Source organism: Macrobrachium rosenbergii, chromosome 36 (genome assembly GCF_040412425.1).
Source record: "Macrobrachium rosenbergii isolate ZJJX-2024 chromosome 36, ASM4041242v1, whole genome shotgun sequence".
Classification (NCBI taxonomy): Eukaryota; Metazoa; Arthropoda; class Malacostraca; order Decapoda; family Palaemonidae; genus Macrobrachium; species Macrobrachium rosenbergii.
The window spans coordinates 16,797,077-16,822,588 of record NC_089776.1 but is presented as its reverse complement, the minus strand read 5'-3'; the positions used below and the strand labels follow the sequence as shown (position 1 = coordinate 16,822,588).

Sequence of the window (25,512 nt, the reverse complement as noted above, 5' to 3'; positions counted from 1 at the left end):
GAACTATCTATGTACATTAGTGGATTCATAGGCCTACGAAGAAAGCTCATTAGTAGCACACTGAACCCACTACACATATTACACATTACATCTTCATCTTGACTGTCCTTTTCCATGCCAGGATACCACGGCCGTCCCTTCCAAATACATTCTCTACCCCTCCTATACACTACTTACTAGGTTTTCTTCTCCTTCTCCCTCCTAAGACTTCGAAATTATACACCTTTTCACCAAACTGTCATCCTCCATTCTCTACTTATGGCCAAACTATCTCCACACATACTAATTCATCCCTTCACCTACTTTAACTTCCTTGCCACCACTATATATCTTTGCAGTTCTCACCTTTAAAATTCTTTTTACATTAAATTCTCCATAAATAATTCCTGTTAACAGCTTCCACCCCGTTTCTTTCTTTTGCATTCAGCATTCACACTTCACATCCATAAAGGAGAGCTGGCCTTAAAAATCTCCTCATACATTCCCACCTGGGTGTTCACAGGCACTGAAAGTTTATTCCCGTTTTTTTACACACTGTTACCTCTCTTGCTTCACGTATTTTGTGACTTTCCTTTTCTCTCAGAACACAATCACCCGTTATGTTTCCTCCAAAATGTTTACACAAATCATTCTTCATTCCTACACATTTCATGTTGATGCTGCACCCAATTCTCTAAGTTTCAGGTATCTACTCACCTTAATCAAATTTCTTTTGCATGTAGTTGATCTTGGATTTCTCCTCTGAAAAATATTTTCAAACTTTTTCCATTTTCCGCAGTTCCTCCTCCCTTTTCCCATTTGGTATTGTGTTATCTACAAACACCAGTCAGTCCATACTCCATTCATGTTTCACTTTCGTACCTCACAACTTTATACATAAATCAAAATGTAGTTTCTCTGACTTCATATACCACCTCATTCATAAAGTTACTGAACAGCTGTGAGCCCAAAACACACTTTTCTCAAACCAACTTTCACACCAAACCTGTCACTCTCCCATCTAAATTTTTCGATGTGTGTTTTGCTTCCATCATACAAAATTTTAATTACTTTCAACAACTTACCTTATGCTCTATTCATTCCAGGAAAACAAATCAGAAAAAACTTCGCATTCAATAGAACCAATAGCTTGTCACTAAATGGCTTTGGATGATGTACATTTAAACTTCTCACATAACTGTTTAATGACAAACAATGAAATGACATGCAATATTCCTTGTCTGTACCCACACCGTTCTTCCCGCAGCAATCCTTCTGTCATCCAAACTGCTTTCGCAATTAAAATTCTACCATAGGCCCTCCTTGGTATTCTAAGTTACATTATGAACCTATAATTCTTAGTGTCCTCTACTACCTTTCCCTCTTACAAAGGAACAATTATTTTTTTGCCCATTCCCTCATCCATACGTAATTTAAACAAACTTGAAACCCCATCAACTCCTGTAGCCTTTCTATTCTTCACTCTCTTAATTACTCTCAATACATCTTCGAAAGTCACTTTTACTAACATTCTCAACTTACACTAACCCCTCCCACTCCTGAGTCATTCAATTCTTCCCCTCTGCTATCCACTACATCCAACAAATCTTGAAAGGTTCTTGCTCATGTTCACTTTCGTCTTAACTAACTTATCAATTTCCTGTACACCTGTACGTGATCTTCACTTCTCTCATTCAACTGTACCTCACATAATCTCCTTTTTCCTTCACTAAATCTTCAGTTTCCTCATAACACTACTTAATGATTTTCTTTCCCTCTCCTACCACCTTACATGCACAAACACTTCCTGCTGCTCTAAGACCTCTTCCTAGAAGTTTGTCCACGCCATACATCCTCTCTCCTCTTCCTTTTAACCGTTTTCATATTTTGTTTTCACCGTATATGTGCTTTTCACTTTCTTCTTATCAAGAACAATGATCTTAATTACATTTTAAAACCATAGTTTCATCCCTTGCTAAGTACATTTCTCTCTCTCTTTCTTCCATTCTCCCTAATTTATATATATATATATATATATATATATATATATATATATATATATATATATATATATATATATATATATATATATATATATATATATATATATATATATATATATATAGGGTGTTTCTGAAATTAGAGGCACACCCTCTACAGCATAAACTAAAACTGATATGAACAAAAACAAAAGTAATTCAGAACAGATATTTATTTAAGTTTCTCTCTGAGTATTTAATATCTTGTGTGGCCTCCATCTGCCTGTACCACAGTCTGCATTCTTGAGGGGTATGATTTCAGCAAATCACAAAAAAGCTGAGACTCAAACTCCATTTCCCTGAGCACTTCAGTCACCTTTCTTCGCAGGTCGTCGAGGCTTGGTATACCATCATAGTTCACTGCGCGCTTCAACACGATCCTTTAAGATACTACCAATGTTTTCTCACACATTAAGGTCAGGGAGCTACCTGGAAATTCACTTGACGAGAAGAAATCGATACCACTGTTTCGAAGCAGCTCCTGTGTCTGAAGAGCCTTGAAACATGGTGCCTTATCATGCAAAAATGTGACTTCTTCAACAGATATACACGGGATCAGTTTCTCCACCTGAAGTCTGAAGTATTCGCCATTCCATGACTGTCCTTTTTCTTTGATGATCCACATTAACCGTTTGGCTGTAAAACAGAGAGAAATTCCCAAACATTCAGGAAATTTCACAACTTGGCGATAGCGCACGTCATCGCTGATACCATCCAACTCCGTCACTCAGTCTGAAAATACGAGAAGTGTAAAATGAATAACAGCTTAATAGAAACTTTAAATAATGTACTTGGAGATAGGCTATAGCAGAAAACTTCATAACTTTCCATTTTTTGTTCTGTGGAGGGGGAGCTCTAATTTCTGAAACAACCGGTATATATAAGAGATATATATTATAGGTATATATACCGCTTTCGACTTTATTTTTCAAGCCACTGACGAATGGCTTGGAAATAAAGTCGAAACCGGTCAGGACCTACACCCGTCTTTTATTTTTCACCTGTGGTAATTTGTGATAAATGAATCACGTACAAAAGTGATTATAATCTATCTATCTATCTATATATATATATATATATATATATATATATATATATATATATATATATATATATACAGCATATACATAGATATATGTCTGTTATACATACAGTATACATATATAAAATAAACATTGATATTTCTTTCTCTATGTATACTGGAATTACAAAAAGGAATCATTGTAGGAGAAATTGCTGAAAATGACAACTTTTTGCCAGTATATCAAATGAAATTCTGATGAAATAAAATCATTATTGTCAACGTTACTCACGGCTGGCAGAGCGTCAGCAAGCATCACCACCCATAAGTAGTGAAGTTACGCTGCAAACTGTATCATGAGTTTACGAAATGCATTGTTCGAAAATAATGAAAAACTGTGATTCTCTAAAATGTATATGTGATTTACTCTAAATACATGCAACACACACACACACACACACACACACACACACACACACACACACACACACACACACATATATATATATATATATATATATATATATATATATATATATATATACATACGTGTGTTTATGGGTTTATTAGTGTGCGCGTTTTTTGTTCACTAGGAATATAGTCATTTTGGTCAAAAGACGTTGGCTGATCTGCAAAAACAATTATATAAAATCTGTAAGCAAGCGGCACAATAATGTTGAAGGTCAACCACATTTTATTTCAAATATATTTTTAAGCTGCTTTTTTTAAACGATACATAAACAGGAGAGGAAACAGAAAAATATATATCTCCCCCAACGAAAACACTGTCTGATATCTGGTGGAACCTAACTCCAAACCTGTCTACATACTCCTTTACCTATGGATCACTCTACAAACTTTCACTCTAAAACAAACGTGCTTGGGTGAAAATACAAACTCTGTTTTGCTTAAAAGAAAGACAGGCATGATAAAGACTGAAATATAAAATACAAATCCATACTATCATTACCAGTGTTTTCCATTAATTTTTATGGAAATATGAAAAGTAGATTCACGCCTTTATTAGGAAGTGGAACAAATTTGCCGTCTAAGGTTACCACATACAAATGAAATATTCATTCGCTCTAAAGATATAGTCATGTGAATTGGCAAAGCTGAAGCTATTATTTTATGGAAAATACTACAGTGCTCTGAATTCCCTGACCCTTCCCATGCACTTTTTCATCAAAAGAATAATAGTTATATAAGAATAACATATAATCTTGCTCATATATTATAAACGTGTCTCTTGCATTAGAATTTAAAAGTAGCTCCGTATAAATATAATACTTTTCCCAAGAATCCCCTGACATCGGTTATCAAGTACTGACTAAAAATGTCGGTTTCTCTTGGTTTTGGTTTTTAATAATAATAATAATAATAATAATAATAATAATAATAATAATAATAATAATAATAATAATAATAATAATAATAATAATAATGGAGAAACAAATCCAGCTATGTAAACGTACATATATTTAAAGACAGACCCGTAGAGATAGTTTTCGGGAATCTGTACTGGTCGGTTTATCTTTAAACATAATTACTGTACATTTACATAACTGTGATGTGTTTCTCCATTTGGAGACTCATGCTACTAAGAGTATTTTTAATAATAATAATAATAATAATAATAATAATAATAATAATAATAATAATAATAATAATAATAATAATAATAATCTAGAAGATCATTGGTCTTGTCTAGACGACACTGTAATTATGAGCCAATCAGTGACTCAAAATGCAAAAACTACATCACTAAGGAAAATCATTAAAACTGAAAATAATGGGAATCAACAGGTGCAATGCCCCTTGCCTAAGAGGAAATATACAGTCACGCAAAGGAGCATTCCATCACTTTTACTAGTGTTTTCTGTATATAAAAAGACAGTGATCCAGGGAAAACAATGTTTGGTAGCCACAAATGGCTAAGGTGACCAAGTACTGTAATTATTATTATACATACATAGCTACTGAGCTAAAATTTGCTTGTTATTATTATTATTATTATTATTATTATTATTATTATTATTATTATTATTATTATTATTATTATTCAGTAGATGAAACCTATTCATGTGGCACAAGCCCGAAGGGACCACTGACTTGAAATTCAAACTTCCAAAGAATATGGTGTTCATTAGGAAGAAGTAAGAGGAAGTAAAGGGAAATGCAGAAAGAAGAGATAACACTTATTACGAAAGAAAAAATTAATAAATAGATAAATAGATAAAAATGTGTTAAAGTGCAAGATGAATAGTATTAGGGTAGTAATGCATTGCAAGTGACATTTGTGTTCTGATTTCTTCTAGTTATATACACGTTTACAAAATAACTATTTACACGATACTGAGATAAAGTTGCTCATTAATTCTCTTCGCTGCACTTACTTTCCAGTAGAACTTATCCTAACATTCGTGCTCATATTTCCTAATCCATTTTCATAGGTTGCTTTCTTTTTCTTTCTTACTTTCTTTTGCCTAACCTGTCGATCCTCCTGTACACCAGTATGTGATCTCTTTGCTGCCGTCTTGTAATTACACTTCAAATAATATCTTTTATTTCCTTCGTTAAGCCTCTTAATTCCTCATATCACGAGTATATAATACCTTACAATATCTTCCACTTCGTTCACCGGGGATTGCCACGATTTTTTTAAACGAATGCAAATTAGAATGTTCAGTATTAAATGCATCATTTGCATTTTATAAGAATATTTGAAGAAACTAACACTTTAATACTTAACGACTGTGTGGCAATATTACGACGTCACTGAAAAGGTATCTCGTAACACAAGACATACACGCACACAAACATACAAACATGGTATAGGTATAATAGTTTATATATTTCATAAATACAATTTCATTTTTAAGGATACGGGCCTTTTTCTTAGAGGGTGAGGTTCCAGAGGTATTACCCTGCCAATTCTTAGAAATATTCTTTAAAGACCCGTTTAACTGTCAGGTGTTAATTCACTGCTTGGGTCAACAGAGAGGCACAAAAAAAAAAAAAAATGTTTCAAGTTATTGGCATTGGTCGTTTTCTTTCCTGGAATCGATCTCAGGTCTTTCGGTGGTGAGACGGGGTCGTAAACCTCTAAGAACAGATTTTATATATATAGATATTATATATATATATATATATATATATATATATATATATATATATATATATATATATGTATGTATGTATGTATGTATGTATGTATGTATGTCATCGTGTAACAGTATGTTCTCTGGGCCCACTGTCCCTTTGGATTGAGATGATATAGAGTAAAAAAACAAAAAAAAAAAACAAATCAAGTTGAGTCAACACCAGAAGAAAAAATAATCTACATCCGCCGTGTCATTGCCCCACACCCCGGAAAAAAAATAGCCCCGTTGTTTCATTAGATCATCATCCGCCAGCAAATGGAATCTCAGCTACTAAGAGCTATATTCCTGGTGCGTACCCTGAACGAAAAAAAGAAAAAAATCCTTTTCCCACGACCTGGAACGATTTTACAGTCACCCCACCGCTGTTTCTACACAATTACCTGATACTGAGAGCCGTAATAACGAAGAATTTCCTATCTCCGCAAACACTCTTGTCACCAGAGGGCACGCAGACCTCACACAAGCTAATGCGAGGCTTTCTCAGGGCACGCAAACCTCTCCCGCCAAACACGGGGCTCTGGAGCGTTAACCAGGAAATGGCGCGAAAAAAGTGCGCGAATATGAATATAAAATTCGTCAGTTGAATCGTCTCTTGCATCTGTTCGCGTGTTTATTACTCCGTTAACGTGATATTATGCAACGATGCGTGTGAATGTTTTTTTCTTGTGTTTTTATGTGTAAGATATTCTCCTTTGTGTTCACGTACAGTTATGAAGATGTACGGCCTAGTATCTCATTTAAGGCCTTTTCTTTCTTTCTCTGCTTTTTCCTTCTTTTTTTGAGGCAATTACTTGAGGTTTGTGAACGAAATCAGAAGTGGAAATGATTTAAAGCACTCTGAATGATGATTGATAAAAAAAAAATTGCTTTTGTACAAAGAGCGTCTCCTTGTTACGCAGGCTCGATATTAGCCCGCGGTCTTCTCTTGAGCATACCTGGTGCTTATGACCATATTTCTCATGAGGAGAGCAGTGACAGAGTCTAGACTACTGCGTGTATAAGTGTTTTATGTAAGGCTTTAGTATCAGCTGTGATGTTTACATACTGTATATCTACTTTTTGCTTATATTTGAGTCCGACGCCGATATGTCCCAACCAATCAGTCATTCCTCAGAGGAAATAAAGAATTCGGCAGGCAAAAGTTTGGAATATATTGGAAATAGGTCGATATCTATAATGTTCAGTCATATTATTTCATGAAAGTTTAATAAGAATAAGCTTTGAAAGCATAGTAGAGAATTCAAAAGCGTTTCGAAGCTCACTGACCTAGAACTGACTGCAGCATCTCCAGTAAATGAATAATAATAATAATAATAATAATAATAATAATAATAATAATAATAATAATAATAAAGAAGTTTCTCGCAAGCTATAATTTTTTTCTTTTTGTTTTTCACTTGTTCCAGGTGTTTTGGCACATTTTGAGTGATGATCATAATAATAATGGTCCACTGAAGAAGACAAACACTGGTATCTTAGTAGTAAAGTTTCGAGAAATAAGCTTGCTAATCCTTATGAAAGCCCAATGGAGAAAAGACTTTAATCCTTCCTGGCGTATTATAATACCTATCTGGGGGCGGTCGTTACCGCCCCTAAACAGGGGCTACTTAACTTAACTCTTAGGAAATAAAGAGATCAGGAGAGGCAAAGGTCAGGTTTGAATGATTGAGGAAATCTCAACAAAAAAGAATATACTATCATGGTAAAGTCTCTCTCTCTCTTTCTCTGAAAGTTTAATAAGAATAAATATTTATAGCATAGTAGATGAATATGTATGTGCGTATTACAATGAAGCTCATACATGATATATAATCAGAAAGCTACAAACGTCCAGCAACATCTCTCGGAAATAATAATTTTCAATATGTTACCGAAGGGGAATTTTAGTTGATAATAAGTCCACTGTCCCGTATACCAGCGACGGACGAGGAATCAGGACTACATGACGCACTAACGAAATCGCCACAAGAGAGGTATAAGTGAATAACATCTTCAACTTTTGAACTCAGGTTTTTGCGTTTGGAGACGATGTCTGCCATGTTGAGTTTTGGCCATTTATGACTATTTATGATCACCGTGATTCATATACAATAGTGAAAGCTACAAACGTCCTTTAATATCAATTCAAGAAGACAAATAATATGTTTTTCAGGTAGTTCAAGGGGAATTTTTAGTTGATAATAAGTCCAGTTCGTGGGGTCGAACCAGCGTCGGACGAGGAATCAGGATTACAGTGACGCAAACGAAATCGGCAACAAGAGAGGAGTGAATAAGATCTCCATTAATCGTCGAACTCAGGTGTTTTGCGTTTAACGATATTATAATCTGCCATGTTGGGGTAGTCGTTTGTTACCGCCTATTATGACTATTTATCACATCACTCTGATTCATATACAATCAGAAAGCTACAAACGAGGGTTTAATATCGAGGTCAGGGTTTGCATATGATTGATATTTTCATATATGTTACTCAAGGGGAAAGTTGATACTAAGTCCACCGTCCCGTATGGTCGCAAACCAGCGACGGACGAGGAATCAGGACTACAGTGACGCACTAACGAAATCGGCCACCCACACACATCTCCCATCAACTCACCCGTGGAACAGGTGTTTTGCGTTTGGAGACGATATCCACCCACCTCTGCCATGTTGACCGTATAGTGCGTTTGTCGCATATATATATGACTATTAAAGGACGTTTGTAGCTTTATGATTGTATATGAATCACGGTGATGTGATAAAAGTATGTATGTATGTGACAAACACACACGGTCAACATTCAGATGGGTATATCGTCTCCAAAACGCATAACACCTGAGTTCCACGGGTGAGTTGATGGGAGATGTTATTACTTTTATATATATATATATATATATATATATATATATATATATATATATATATATATATATATATATATATATATATATATATATATGTAAATATAAACACAAACATATATTTATAGATATATATATATATATATATATATATATATATATATATATATATATATATATATTTTATATTTTTGTGTTATTTATTAGCATACGACTGGAAATGCTTAAACAATTTTCTCTAATTTTAAAATGTGGTCGTTGCTGTTTATTATTTTTTCCTATTTAGCTTGTAGCTATTCAACCAAGACTTTATTACACTTACCAGTTTAGGAGAGAGAGAGAGAGAGAGAGAGAGAGACTAAACAATCCATCATGTAAACTGAAGATCTCTATTTTGTCTCCACGGTAAAGTACCGTAAGCAATGACAATGCGTTTTGTTGTACAGTACTTCACGTGTTCTAAATTTAGTCCTCAATATCAAATGATTTATTAGCATTATCAGCCTTTTATCGTTATTTGTTAGACACTGAATTTATTGGCTTGCCGCTTTAACACTGATGCTATAGCAAATCTTCACAACTGGCGGAGCCAATTTCCTCTTGCAATTGCACGCTGTCGCAGACACTGTCATTAAGGCATGTGCAGTCTTCTGCAACATCTGTTCTTAGAGTTGACAATATCAGAAGCTTCACTGATTTTCACTGACAGAAATCGAGTTTCGATTATATACAGTTCTCTCCGTTGGGGGAATTATCTACTCTTTGGGGTTCTTGAACTTTTTACCGATCTAGTCAAACAGACCATCTGTATATACCTATATTAATTTTACTCAGAATACAACATGATTTTAGAGAAGGGATAAATCGCTATAAAATGGCACCTGAAGCTGTGAAACTTGTCATACCTTTTATTATTGATATCACACCCGATGAAAATTGTTCTGTCACGCTAAAGTCTAATTATAAATTAGGACTACAGCTTTAATTTACTTGAAATTGTAGTAATTTACCATACGCTCGATTATCAAAATCATAGCCATCGCACATTTTGAAGGCCCAGAAGAGACACGAAACCGTTAGGAGTCGCTGATCACCATAAACTAAGATACAGATAAGCCCCAGCATTGAGCCCCCAGGAACATCCAGTTTTACATGTGAATATTCTGACCGACCATTAACTTTATTTTGTTCATCCCTCTGAAACAAATTTCCATTTCGTTCCAGTATTTTGAAATGTACTAGCAAGGAGTGAGCTCATCTGATTATATGTAGAACCTTATGTTTTTAATAATTTTTTGTCAACACCAACAAAATCACAGCCATGCCAGATGTGGGGAGTACACATTTTCTAACCGCAAATCAAAAGGACATCAACTTGCTAGGAAACGTTTCTCAAAATGAACTGCTATTAACAGGGTGTCCCACCATAAAAAAAAGACGCCAGAGATAAGCATTCAGGTAAAGAGAATATGCAACGCTTCATAAAAAAAAATACCTACAACCACATATGCATATAGCCACTCAGCAAAATTATTCAATTTTATTGTTAACAATATCTTCCACTGTTGCGCAATGTAAACAAGACTCAGATACATTAGATTATAGTTATGGAATTCCTTAGCTAATCAATTTCTACTGTACCAAAACTTGTAATTCACACAAACAAAACTTGAACTGAAGATTGGAAGCTTGTAAAGTCAGAGAATTTCTATATTGAAAATTAGTGTTTAAATCAATCTTAACATATCTTAGGAAGACATCAACATAGTAACTACCATATAAATTTCTCCGACAAAAATTAATCTTTACATTAACCTTACTTGGAAAAACAATAAAATATGTAAAGTAGCCAACAAGGTTAATTTCAGTAAAGTTCATAAAAAAAGATAAAGACTGCAAACAAAATTGAAACTAGTGACTTCATTTCACTGGTAATCACACTCCCAACACAAACCTTTATGGCAAATCTAACACCATACAAAAATAAAAAGATAAGATATCAGAGATGTTCCATGGCCGAACCAATTCAAGAAGCGTTAAAAAAAAAAAACGAAGAGGTTACTTTAAAACCGAATCGATGTCGGCGGTGACTTCTCACCAAAACCACAGATCACAAATCTTCCAGAGTGCCGCCAGTAGGCACATCATTTCTTCCGTAATTTCCTTGACTGTTACCTCAAGACGGATATTTTCTTATGGAGCAAAGGACGGGGGTTGACATTGCTGGCTTATACACTTGCAAGCTTCGGCGTTCTCTTCCTAATTTAGATTTCGCCCACAATTATAACCTTCCCAATGCGGGTTGGGTCTCATTTCTTACACTACCCCCTCTTTTTCTAGTCTGGAACTGGTCTGGGCTAGTCGGGGTACTGGGTTGACCGTTCCAAAGCCTTGGTAGGTGATGATATTCCTGAGTTCAAAAGATGTTGTAATGATCAGTTTATATATATATATATATATATATATATATATATATATATATATATATATAATGTGTGTGTGTGCTCAGTGAAACAAGGTATCATCGTATGTCAGTCTATCTAAATTTATATACATGTTATATATATATACATATATATATATATACACACACACATTTTTATATATATATATATATATATATATATATATATATATATATATATATATGTGTGTGTGTGTGTGTGTGGGGGGAGGTGTTTGTGCGCACATATAGATAGATACACAGATAGATAGACAGATAGATAAAGAGACAGACAGACATATGAATGGGCCATGTTTCACTGAATAATTTGCAAGATTTAATGGTCCTCAATGTTTCCAAGAGAGAGAGAGAGAGAGAGAGAGAGAGAGAGAGAGAGAGAGAGAGAGAGAGAGAGAGAGAGAGAGAGAGAGAGATTTAATGTTACAGCCAAAACCTACATTACGATCTACAGTAATCTGTTATAATTCCGATTTACGGTAAACAATTACATCCTTTTAATATACGAAGAGGAAGCAAGGGGTGGAGGAACATAGATTTCGCAAGACTCACACTCTGCCTAAATCAGTTTGACCTTCCTTCATGGAACTTGGCGAAAGTTACTAAGACGGAAATATATATAAAAAAATACTGTAATGATTAAACCATATATATATATATATATATATATATATATATATATATATATATATATATATATATATAAACAAATACATATACATTACATAGACAATATATATATATATATTATATATATATATATATATATATATATATATATATATATATATATATATATATAAATATATAAAACACTACCACATAAATATTCCTCGTTGTTATGACGAACTACAGAATAAGTCTCATTACGGCACATCTATAACGCAAACGGCACCGCTTCACGATCGCTATTACACATTCTCTTACGTAATGCTTCCCTTCACATTGCATTATAATTCAGCATCCGCCGTCATATTATGCTGAATAATCTCTTCGCCTGGCGTTCGCCTCGATTTAAGATTTCCGATCATCATATAATCAGATATGATTACGTCTCTCTCTCTCTCTCTCTCTCTCTCTCTCTCTCTCTCTCTCTCTCTCTCTCTCTCTCCATAATTTGCCATGGCAAAACCGGTGAACGTCGAGGTTAATAGATAGGAGATAACCTTGTGAAATGGGTATATAAGAAGCCCTAACCGTTAATCTATACCTAGTAATCAAGAAGAGAAAGACAAGAAGGAAAAGATAAAGAGGACAAAGAAGGAAGAGGAAGGGGAGGAGGAGGAGGACAAGAAGATTAAAAGGAAACGAACACGTACATTAAAAGAATGAGAAGAATTAGAGGGAAAAATAAAAGCAAGAAGGAAGAGGAGAATGGAGGAGAGGGAAGAAAACGAGAAGACTAGAAAAATGGAAAAGAATGCGATGAATAAGAGGAAAAGAGGACGAGAGTGAAAATGGGGAGGAAGACACATCAAAACACCTTTTCAAGGTTAATTTTTTCACCCGTAAAGTAAAGGAGATACGGACCATTTTAAGGGCAATTAGAGGTTAAGCAGGTACAGAGGTCGAAAAAAGCAATGGGGTCAAGGCAGCTCGTTCATCTGAGGTTTGTTTTTATCTCCTTCTGCATAAAAAGGCAACTGGAAGAAATAAGGGGGCAATTTGATGCCAAAACAAAAAGGGACTGTTGTAACGTGAACTGTCTGATTACTAAGAATAAAAATGCAAAGATCAACAAATTGCTGAAAAAAAAAGTTCAAAAGCCAATATCTGTTTTGTTCTTAGGAAAAACCTTAACTCAGAAATATACGAAGACCCCATAAAATTATTAAAAACTTTTTTTTTTTTTTTTTTTAGATTTCGGACTGAGTGCCAGATTTCCAACTTGACTAGCTTTTAGAGACCACATACGCTTCAAAAGAATGTTCTTCCATTACACTCTAATGAGACTGAGGAATTCTGATAGCTAAATATGCATTCATCAACATGTTATCAAAACTTGAAAGAGAAATATAATTCCCAAGTAAGTTTTGGTCTTTGTACCTGAACGCATACGAAGACTGAAAGCGACTGAAAAAATGTTTTTGGACCTTCCAGAGGGGAAACTTCCTTCTCAGAATATTCTTCCAAGTTTATTCATAAGCAGCAGTTGTACCAATGAAAATGCAATATACATCTTTGAGTATTGATTTCAACACAGAAGTGAGAGGTAATCTTTTATTATAAGCAAAAATCAAATAAGATGTTACTGTAACATATTCGCATTATGCTTATAATTAACAAAAAATGAGAACATTGAGAGAAAGAACTGCTGCATTCATATCCGCCCAACAAAACATAAGCTTGGAAAAGACCTGATTCACAAGAACTGGGAAAGCATGAAGTCAGTTCTCAATCTCTTCCTCCACGCCTTCCCCTCGTACCAAAAAACTCTAAAAGCTTATTTGGGAATCAAGAGGTACATTTTCTGTCTCCCCCATCACCACAGGCATGATATTTAATGTTCCCTAACAGACCAATTTAATCCAAGATATTATTTTCATAATTTCTACAACTTCCTTTGACACTGCAGCAGCTCCTAGCTCCATCTTGTCATCTCCTTGACCTGACTCTTTGTTTCTTTCATGCTCCAGGGGAGGGGGGGGGCGAAGAAGGCTTCCAAATCCCTCTATTCTCTGAGCCAAGTGTTAAAAGTAGCTATTATTGAATAACGGATCAAATTATACTTAATTTAAAGATTAATACTGTATAAGTTTAGAAGAAGTTATTACATACACGAATAACGGAATGTAAAAGCAGCTGAAACGTTTTTCCATCTTAAAACGAGTAAGCTTATGTGTTCGGTTTGCGATGAAATTATATTCAAGTCTTTTATTCGTTGAAGAATGATAAAGAGCAAGGGAAGTCCGCGGCTGTGTATGCCAAAACTCTGACTGTTCGCACTTTCAGGAACTGCTGACTAACTCGAACGGGCATCTTTAATTCTCACCTACCATCTCTAACCACGCAAGGGTGCAGTGGAAAACTTTAGTCTCGAGATGCCCTAACGGTAAACGAAGATGACGAGCAATAATGCTTGGAAGTCTTAAGGGCTGAACTCCACCCCTCAAAATGAGACCTGCGAAGCCCTCGGCATCAAGCGTCACCTTCCGAGTATCAACTTTTACCGTTGAGTTTGAACTTGTCAATAAGATGCCTTTCATGTGCTAGAGAATCTTTACTAATTCTGACAGCATCTGTGAGGCTCACTGTAACAAATCGTATAAGCACAAACAACTCGACACCTGTGTGAATTCAGTACTGTACCACCAAAGTAATAACTAAATTACATAGTTTATAAATGAATTACCTTTTAATAACGTCCGTCTTAACATTACCAAGTACCCTCTGACGAACACATTACGGTCATGACTTCCATTGTTTCATTATTTCAGGATTTCATTTTCTCTTATAATTGCGTTAATAACTATATTTACATGTATTTATGTTTTTGTGTTAAAACACTTGATTATAAATTCCACTTCCCGTTTTCTATCTTCTTATTTCTTCTTCAGTCTTGTCCTTTTCTTACTCTCTTATATACTTCTCACCATTATTATTACTTTTATGGAGTGTGTGTGTGTGTGTGTGTGTGTGTGTATCTTTCCCATTTGCTATTTTGTCCGCCATTAATCTAAATATCATTAATATCATCATCATCATCACTCAGATATCACAGAACCAATATACTATTCATGATCATCACCATGACTTGGTAGTGAATATGAAATAGCACTGTTATCTTCATTACATCTTATTCACTTCAAGCTACCTCGTATTAGTCGTCATTTGAAGACCTGAATAGCCTTCAAGCTGCATTCATTTCCACTCCAAGAACCATCTTTCAAGATGTTCTACAGTCATCTTCATTAAAGCCTAGATCACCTTCAAGCTGCCTGTTTTCAATCTCCGGAAAAGCATCATCATCATTATCAAAACCCTCAAATTAATTATTTACATTTAAAGTTCACTGGCAGTAACTTGACAATCAAAATTAATGATCATCTTTCAGGTCCCACTCACTTTCAGGTTGCCTCAGTTTGTAATTGTCGGTGTCAAGTGTCAAATGCTAAGGTTTTGCTCTTCCCCTGGCCCCCTACACACCCCGAAACAAATAAAAATTACGCAATGCAATAAAGCTTTCTCTCTCGAAGCCTAATTGCTCCGATTCTTTCCACCGAAAGATTTTTTTTTTATGTTCTCGCAGTAATGACTTCTTGCTTCAGGTGATCCAGGTGATATATCACAGAGAAAGAGAGATAGAGAAAGGAGACAATACCACAGGGGGTGTATTGTTTCTCAGTTTGACAAACTAGTTTCCACGCAATGATAGGAACTATATAGTTTCCGCATTCTCGAGTGAGAAAATGTACACACACACACACACACACACACACACACACACACACATACACATATATATATATATATATATATATATATATATATATATATATATATATATATATATATATATGGAGAGAGAGAGAGAGAGAGAGAGAGAGAGAGAGAGAGAGAGAGAGAGAGAGAGAGAGAGAGAAACTAATTCTGTATAATTTATATTTGCAGGTCAAACAACAAACCTCAAGAACATCGTTAAGGGTGAGCCAAGCATCAGGTAAGAGATTGTATCCCTATGTAGTTTTCATTTCATAAACTTGATTCAGAGCTAATGTCTAAAACAATTAACCTCTCTCTCTCTCTCTCTCTCTCTCTCTCTCTCTCTCTCTCTCTCTCTATATATATATATATATATATATATATATATATATATATATATATATATATATATATATATATGTTTATATTAAGAAGATGAAGAAAATTTTAATTCGAACTATTCTTATATTAAACAAAGTAATTCTAACGTATCAGCAATTAACCTGTTCCTTTCAATTAAATATTTATCAAGGAAGTATAACGCTTAATATTCGTGTCGAAATATCACATGTAATCCATTTTAACGGAAAAAATCAAACGAGATTAGAAACAAAATCACAGATTAAAGTCCCATACGGGCAATGAGTTCTGTGGAAGTCTGCCTTCGATAATAATAATAATAATAATAATAATAATAATAATAATAATAATACCAACAGCGGAAAGGCTTAAAATTAAGACGGTGTCACCGCGAACCGTTAATCGAAATATAATCATCCGCAGAAAAATAACAATTTCCGCAACGTTATCTCAATCAAAAATTCATTTTTGAAATGCACTGATATCTCAAATTGCTGTCATCAACGCCCCTAATTTATGCTTAATAACAAATTACCCTCGGCTAATCTAAATCTAGAAAACGGGTATGTGGGTGACGCCATTTTTGTATACTTAAGGAGGAAATGAGTGATTGTGTCACAACGAAGAATTCTGTGTTTGGGAGTGGGGGGAGAGGAGGAGAGGAGAGGGCAGGGGGCGTTATTCACAGTAACATTTAAAAGCTAACGTATTTCTCCCAATTGATTTTTTCAACAAGTTTTAACGGCATTAGAAAAAAATGATATTATATCAATATGATCAATCCCTTTTTCATTGGAATGGGACGGTTATCAATATTTTCCCCAATGAGCCGTTACCCCAAATTGGGTGAGGCTACGGAGATAAACGAGATAATTTGAAATCACCAATTGAATGGTCAGTGTGATCACTACAACAATGACCATTCAATTGATGAATTAGCAGTGAACCCCATCAACGAATCACTTACACAAATCAGCGGCTCCATACACCTTTGTTAAAAAACATCAGCAGGACGTCGACCGCCCCTACACAGACACACCTTTATATGTATGTGTGTTTGTGTGTTTAACAAAGGTGTATGGAGCGGCTGATATTGTGTAAGTGATTGGCTGATGGGGTTCATATATATATATATATATATATATATATATATATATATATATATATATATATATATATATATATATATATATATATATATATATATATATATATATATATATATATATATATAATCATATATACACAATAGACTTCTGTGGATTTTGTCTTTATTTATAGATTCATCACGTCCCTATATTTTCGTGATTCAGTTTTTATATATATATATATATATATATATATATATATATATATATATATATATATATATATATATATATATATATTCTAATACAGTTTCTGTAGATCTTATCTTTAAAAACAATACCATGTCAGTGATAAATTACATAAAAATTACCATTGTGTAATTAATGTTCTGAAATAAAATTTGTTAAGTCTAATAATATTTTTAATCAAATAAAGAGAGAGAGAGAGAGAGAGAGAGAGAGAGAATAAATCTCACAGTAGATGGCTATCATATGACTATTAAAACTTAAAATGATTCCTTCCGCTTTCAAACGAGTGAAAGTTCCTTTCCTCGCTCCTTGACATCATGAGATCTCCGCTGCGTAGGTAATGGCCACCTTGCACCCAGGGACGATTAAAAGATGTTTATTAACTGAAATACTTAAACATTATCCCAGCATGACGGAGAGAGATACTGCGTGAATGATGAGGAATTGTTCAAGGAAACATTAATCACAGCATCCTGACGTATCAAAGTTTTTCAGTCACTGCGGTTTCTTACACAATCTCCTATAAATTTGAAAGAGTAATCTCTGAACTTCATACTTCAGTCCCTTTAACTGTTTGTTTTCCGTCGCTTAACAGTTTAAAATGAAGAAAAACAATTAATTCCATATCTAGCGCACATGAAGAGCTGTGGAAAAGGCTATTCCGAAGACATAAAAAGTACTCATCTATATGCAATACAATAATCATATACATCTATAAAAAGACGCACACACATAAATGTATATATATATACTGTGTATATATGTATATGTATATATATATATATATATATATATATATATATATATATATATATATATATATGTATATATATATGTATGTATATATATATATATATATATATATATATATATATATATATATATATATATATATATATATAAATATACACATTTATGTGTGCGTCTTTATATACATGTATATGATTATTATATTCCATATAAAAGTAAATATAACGGACGATGGTTAGACAAGAAAAAACGGGTACCTCAGAACGTGGAAGTTTTAGAAAGGCTGCGCAGGTGAACAGATGTTTTAGGGTATTTGACATGTTTCGATAATAATTATAAAGAATAGAGAATAGTGCGTTGATGAAAAGAGTGTATAATTAGAAAGTGTTCAGAGGAAGGAGGAGAGTGACACTTATAAAGTGCTGAATTAATGGAATGGAGGAAGTATGCAAGGGTCTTCGACGAGCTGCTTGAGCATTTTGTGTAGGTGTGCAAAGCAGCTGATATTAGGGAATTTTTCCTCAAAGGGAATTCATCCACAATTCAGCAGTTAAAGTATGAATGTGGTAGCCTCTACATTCATACTTTAACTGCTGAATTGTGGATGAACTTGTGAGAAAAACTTCCCTATAATCAGCTGCTTTACACACTTACATAAAATGCTCAAGCAGCTCGTCGATGACCCTTGCACTTTATAAGTCTGACTCTCCTCCTTCCTCTGAACACTTTCTGATTATACACTCTTTTAATCAACGTACCATTCTCTATTCTTTATAATCACTATCAAAACATCTCAAAATACCCTGTTCACCTGCGCAGCCTTTCAAAAACTTCCATGTTCATCCACCTCCATTCTTCTAACATCCATTATTCACTGATCAGTCTTCCTGGTTTTCAACTACCCTCATACCCATGCTCTTCTTTACATTTACTTTCAATTTCTGTTTTTGCAAAAACTTTCAAATTCTTTCGCTAGTTTCAGGAGTTTCTCTTCGCTATCCTGTCCCGGCCATTCTATGTCCCAATCAAGGCCCATTTTCCTATCCCATTATTTCATAAACATTCATTGTCCTTTCTTTGACTTCTCATATTATTGTATGCATACCCACATATATATATATATATATACCATACATATATATATATATATATATATATATATATATATATATATATATATATATATATATATATATATATATATATATATATATATATATATATATATATATATATATATATATATATATATATATATATGTATTGGTTATCAAGAGAGGTGTAAGTTAATGACGACTCTGTCGTACATATACCCGTCGAGTGTGGTGATTTTTACTTAGTGTCAGCATCAACCCACCCCCACCATGACAGCCTAATGGTCTTGAATGTCAACTGAAAGCCGTTGGAGGATACTATCGGGTGTTCGAGTCACTTTAATGTTTGCATATAAAATGTCACGGGAATGTGATAAAAATTCATATATTTATATATATATATATATATATTATATATATATATATATATATATATATAAAAAATCGACGAAGAAGGTGAGTGAAAACTTCTTACATGGATTTTGTGATATTCTCAAGCACGCGTTCCTTCGTGCTGCACTGATATCTATCTATCTATCTATCTATCTATCTATCTATCTATCTATCTATATATACATATATATGTATATAAAATGTATATATATGAATAATATATATACATATTAATATATATATACATATATTTGTGTATGTATAGATAGATAAGACAGACAGTATGTATAAGTGAACTGCAAAATGCATAGCTTCTAGTTAGACTGAAATGTGTTATCAAAAGTTCATTATTGTCATACATCCTTTCTGTTACCTAAAAGGTAGCGACTTCAGAAAATTGCTGGAAAATTCTTCGAAAACAGAATCAAATCAAAGAAAAATTTTCCACTGTAAATTTCCATAATAGCTTTCTCAAAAAGCTTTATTCTTTAAAATAATTAAATGACCTTTTGACTGGTATTTCCCAAAATTGACCTGACTCCCAACAACGCGTGATCTTTTCCCTGACACCGAAACCGTAATGTTATAGGGGATAAACATTCCCTGAAGCACCGGGCGACGACACACCTGGGAAACAACAAGGGTCATAAAGTGACCTCTCGGGCTTTAAGACCGTACCAAGTGTATGCAAAATAGTAAAGGGTTCATGGAGGTACAGCCGAAGGAGCGGAAGGAAATTCCGATGTTTTAAGAGTGAAAATTAGCATTACAAAATGCTTTTATTATTTTGGACCTAAAAAATAAAATTAGAGCCAATTTTTTTAATATTTTATGGAGGGGCTACATCGGTAAGTATTCTCAGACATGACAACCTTGAAAATGAACATGTCTTGGTTTCCAACAGAAATATAAAAACTGATGTCGGGCAATAACACTACCACATAACCATCCACTAGCATCCAAATACAATAGTGCGCAATACGATAACCAAGCGACTGATGAGTCTTTCTTTGACGAAGTCAACAAGCAGGGTTAAATATAACCGGGTATGCCAGAGCAGGGGCTCACTTGCAGTACGCCATCCGGTCCTGATCAGCAAAACGGGAAACTTTCCCTGAAGAAGCGAACAATTCTCCCTCTTTTCCAAGGGTTCCCATGCCGTCAAGTCATCGTTAATCAGCTTCCAGAATGGGCGCGTATACAGACCAATTTGTATGACGAAGCTCGCCGGAGACTTTCTCCTACGCCTCTTCTCCGTTCCAGATCGCTGGATTACAAGAGTTTTGGAGGAGACCACGAGATGCCTGGAATACATTATTTCCAGCGGAATAAATAACGAGCTTTTAAGATGTTGAAAGGGCGCAATTTGAGTCCTTCATGTTTTCGGTGGTTTAATGTACTTTGTATATAGTGCATTTTTGTACAAATTTAAGAGAAAGGGAAGATGATATTAGTCTATCATTTAAAAACATGGATACTAACTAAATTTATTTTTTAAAGGTAAAACAGGATAGGAAACCAGTTTCATTGCAATATATGATATCTTGTAAGGACAAAGTCAATCATATAGACGGAATAAATTTTTAATAATATATAATATCGTAAGCTAGAAATTTTCAGCATTTATAAAATGTCGGTGTTGCTCTTAAGCTTATTTTTCCTCCTCCCTCACCCACCCTCAAGGGGCGCCTACGAGGAAGGTGAGGTCAAAGGACGCGGAGGGTGATGCACAGCCGAGATTATGATAGCAAAAGCGCCGCTCTCGGTTTCTCTTCCCACACTTATGTCACGAGCTGTAACGTTCCTTCCTATATGCTTTCCTTATCATTAGGTGCTCTACAACTTCACCGTGACGAATATTAACAGGGCCAAAATAAAACACTATCAAACGTGCATACATGCATACCCACTCAAACATGCACACAACATATATATATATATATATATATATATATATATATATATATATATATATATATATATATATATATATATATATATATATATATAATAAATATATTATATATATAAAACTATATTTTATATATTTTATACATATGTATACATATAAATATAAATATATATACATATATATAAATATAAATATAATATATATATATATATATATACAGACAGATATATATATATATATATATATATATATATATATATATATATATATAGACGTCTTTGTGTCTGCAGAGAACTCTTAACTTTTAATCCCCGATCAAACAATTACATTGCAAAAGTGGCCCGTAGACTTAATTCCTGCAATGATAGTAGGAGGTACTACCTGGGGTAGGAGGTACTACTTGGGGTACAAAGTTACTGTGTTCCAAGGCAAAGGAACAACTAGTGGTAGGATGTGAACCCTAGGTGGGGGGAAAAATGCCCGTAACCGGAAGAATGACCTCTTTCCTTGAGATGTATAGCTATCACTTTTTTTTCGAGCAGTATGCAGATAAAAAGGGCAATAACATGCCTCTTGTGAACAGTCAGAAAAGTACTTTAGTCTTTCCATGAATCTTCGATCGAACGAAGAGGAATTTTTTGTATTATTATTATTATTATTATTATTATTATTATTATTATTATTATTATTATTATTATTATTATTATTTACATCAATAAAATCTTACTGGGAGATAACCAGTCCAGCCAGCCTCCAAAAAAAAAAGAAAAAAAAAAAGGAGTACATAAAAGCAAGAGACCAAATGAGCCAAGGATTAGCCGATTTAAACACTAAATTAAATCCCAAATGTGTTCGAGATTAACAGCTGTCGCATAATTGCGGATATGTCTGGGCTTTGAAATTACTTGCTCTTGGATATTCTGTGTGCATTTTGCATGATAATATACTTCTCTCTCTTTTTCCCCCCTCTTCTTGCATAGAGGCATTTTCTCTCTAGCAAATTGCTCAGCAGTTAATGGTATTTCTCGCTTATTGCAAATGAATGTGAGCACATTGTGGATAATAAATATAACAGACCATATGTACATACATACTTCACGTCCTTTCGGGTGTGTTCTGCACAAAATCGCGAACACTGACAAAAATAATAATAATAACGAGAACAGTAAATGGGGAAAAGAAATCCACATTAATATCCACATCTTAAAAATACTACTAAAGGCCTTCATGATTTTCCTATTATCTTCTCTTTTTCTATATGAGTAATAATAATCATAATTAACCGTACAACAAAAAATAAAAAAAAACAAAATAAAAAAAAACAAACTAGAACAGCGAGGGAATAAGCGGATGTAACCAGGAAACAGTCCTTTGAAAGCAACAGAAAGAGTGCCGTATGGAAATGCCGCAGGGCAGTCAGTTAGGGCCTAAACCGTTTCCTCGCAACTTACGGCGCCTAATTGGTCGTGAGTGAGAGGCTAGCATTGACAGTGGCAGGGGATTTGTTTCAAGTGAAGGGGAACAATGCTGAGAGAAACCAGTGCACGGACAAAATAGAAATCACTTTTTTTATCATTGACATGAATACTTCAAAGAAGTGATCAAATACAACATTTTGTAAAGGAAAAACAGGTAAACTATGTTGAGCATAAAAGTAAAGAAGTACAAATGATAGATTAAAATCTACAGTCCACCAGGAAGTTACACTACATTCTCTGTAACAAAAAACAAAAAAAAAAAAAAGCAGTGATGGCCTTTCTATTGTACAACAGATATGAATGTTTTAGTGTAGTGTGCTGGAAAAACTGAAATAGTGTAATCATCAACAAGAACAACAGTAACAACAACTCTAGTAACAATGATAAGAACAACAACAAAAAAAGAGGAAAAAGCAAAAGAACATCAACAAAACCAAATAAACAATAACATCAACAAGTTCGTCAACTTCCTCAACATCTGTGCAACCGCAGAGCAATAACAACGCCACGAATAACAACCTAATTAAATGGACTGATCGAATCAACTAAACATAAAAAAACTAATAAGAAACAAACAAAAGCCCAAACAGGAATTAAGAGCCCATCCTGGGAAGGAAATTCAAAAAAAGGGGAGAGAGAGAGAGAGAGAGAGAGAGAGAATATCACGTCTACAGCTTATGGAGTCCACCTGTTGTCACCTAGAGCAATTACCAGGTAACCACCTGGAAGTAAATGGCCGGCTTTTTATGTTGCAATGTTTTGAGAGAGAGAGAGAGAGAGAGAGAGAGAGAGAGAGAGAGAGAGAGAGAGAGAGTTTAGTTTCAAATCTTCTTATTCACGAAGAAAAGTAATCTTTAATTCACATCAAAAACTTTTAAAAGCTGATTCACGATTTTGTTTCCTGAGAGAGAGAGAGAGAGAGAGAGAGAGAGAGAGAGAGAGAGAGAGAGAGAGAGAGAGAGAGAGAGAGACATCAATGTAGTTGTCTTTCTATATTTCTCCCAAAAATTATCAACATTAACTTTACAATACAATTATTTTAAAAGAATATCGGTTATATGTGAACCCTGTATCCATATCCTCGACATTTAAGTAAATTTCCCAAAGAGGACGTTGCTACAGATGGAAAAATAAACAATGATCACTGGCCCATCCATGTTAAATTTATCTGATGAATCTAGGAGGAGAAACCTGCCAAGAAAACAGCTTTCGCAACGTTATCTGCTCCGTGTACCTATACAAAAGTCCCATCAGCAACACAACGACAGACACTCTTTTACCAAATTATCATTCTCCGTTCTTTCCACATCACCGAACCATCTCAAAATTCTCTGATCAATTCTTTCACCGACATGAACTTTTTTTTTTTTTTTACCACATCCAGTTATGTATCCTCATTACTCACCTTTCAATTCTTCTTACGCCACATTTTTTACGCAAAAATTTCATGTCAACAGCTTCGATTTTTTCCCCTTCATTCTCATTCAACATTTACACTTCGCTGCCACGAAGGAAATTTGGCTAAACAATTCCTTCATTTACTGCTACTTTGGGTTCCATAGACACTCCAAATCTCTTCCCAATCTTTTGCACCTATCACGCTATCTTCCGTGTTCCATATTTACCCAAAAATGCTTATAAGAATCAGTCACTTTTTTTTTATACCGCGTTCATTATCAACACTCGCTGCTTCGTTTTCCTGTTTTCCATTTGCCCTCACAACCTTACTCTTGGTCACATTTACTCTCAGCTTCCTCTTCAACACCTTTAAACGCTTTTACTGCCATTTGCAGCTTTTTCTCACTAACTCTAATCAGTACAGTATCGACTGCAAACATCAAGCTTTAAATACTTCACTGACGACTCATTTTCTTCTTCCACATCTTTGCACCAACATCTATTCCCTTTCTCTGACTTCTGTCATCACTCTACCCATAAAGATATTGAATACCCATGGAGACATCACATAAATTAGTCCTAGAATCACTTTAATATCTACAAGCTACTGACCCGTCTGCTTAATCTAACATGTTTTACTTCCTTCCTATAAACTTTTAATTGCTTTCAACTAGTTATCACGTACATCATTCATAGTTAACACCCTAAACATTGCTTCTATGGATTATAGCACAAGCCTTTTCTAGGTCCACGTATAATCATAGAACTTTTTCCTTTTATTTTCTAACTGCTCACAGGACTGTTTAATAAGAAACAGTGCACATATCCCTTTCCTTGTCTCAGGTGTAAATGGTCTTACCCTAC

The 25,512-nt window shown here is 34.3% G+C and overlaps 1 long non-coding RNA gene across 1 annotated transcript in view; it reads left to right on the top strand.

Moving 5' to 3' along the window:
* The window catches only part of LOC136856478 (uncharacterized), a 138,607-nt gene that overhangs the window by 45,582 nt on the left and 67,513 nt on the right, over positions 1-25,512 (top strand). The window contains exon 2 of the long non-coding RNA XR_010858354.1: positions 16,116-16,164. This is a non-coding gene — a long non-coding RNA (uncharacterized lncRNA). The remainder of the gene's footprint in view (positions 1-16,115; positions 16,165-25,512) is intronic.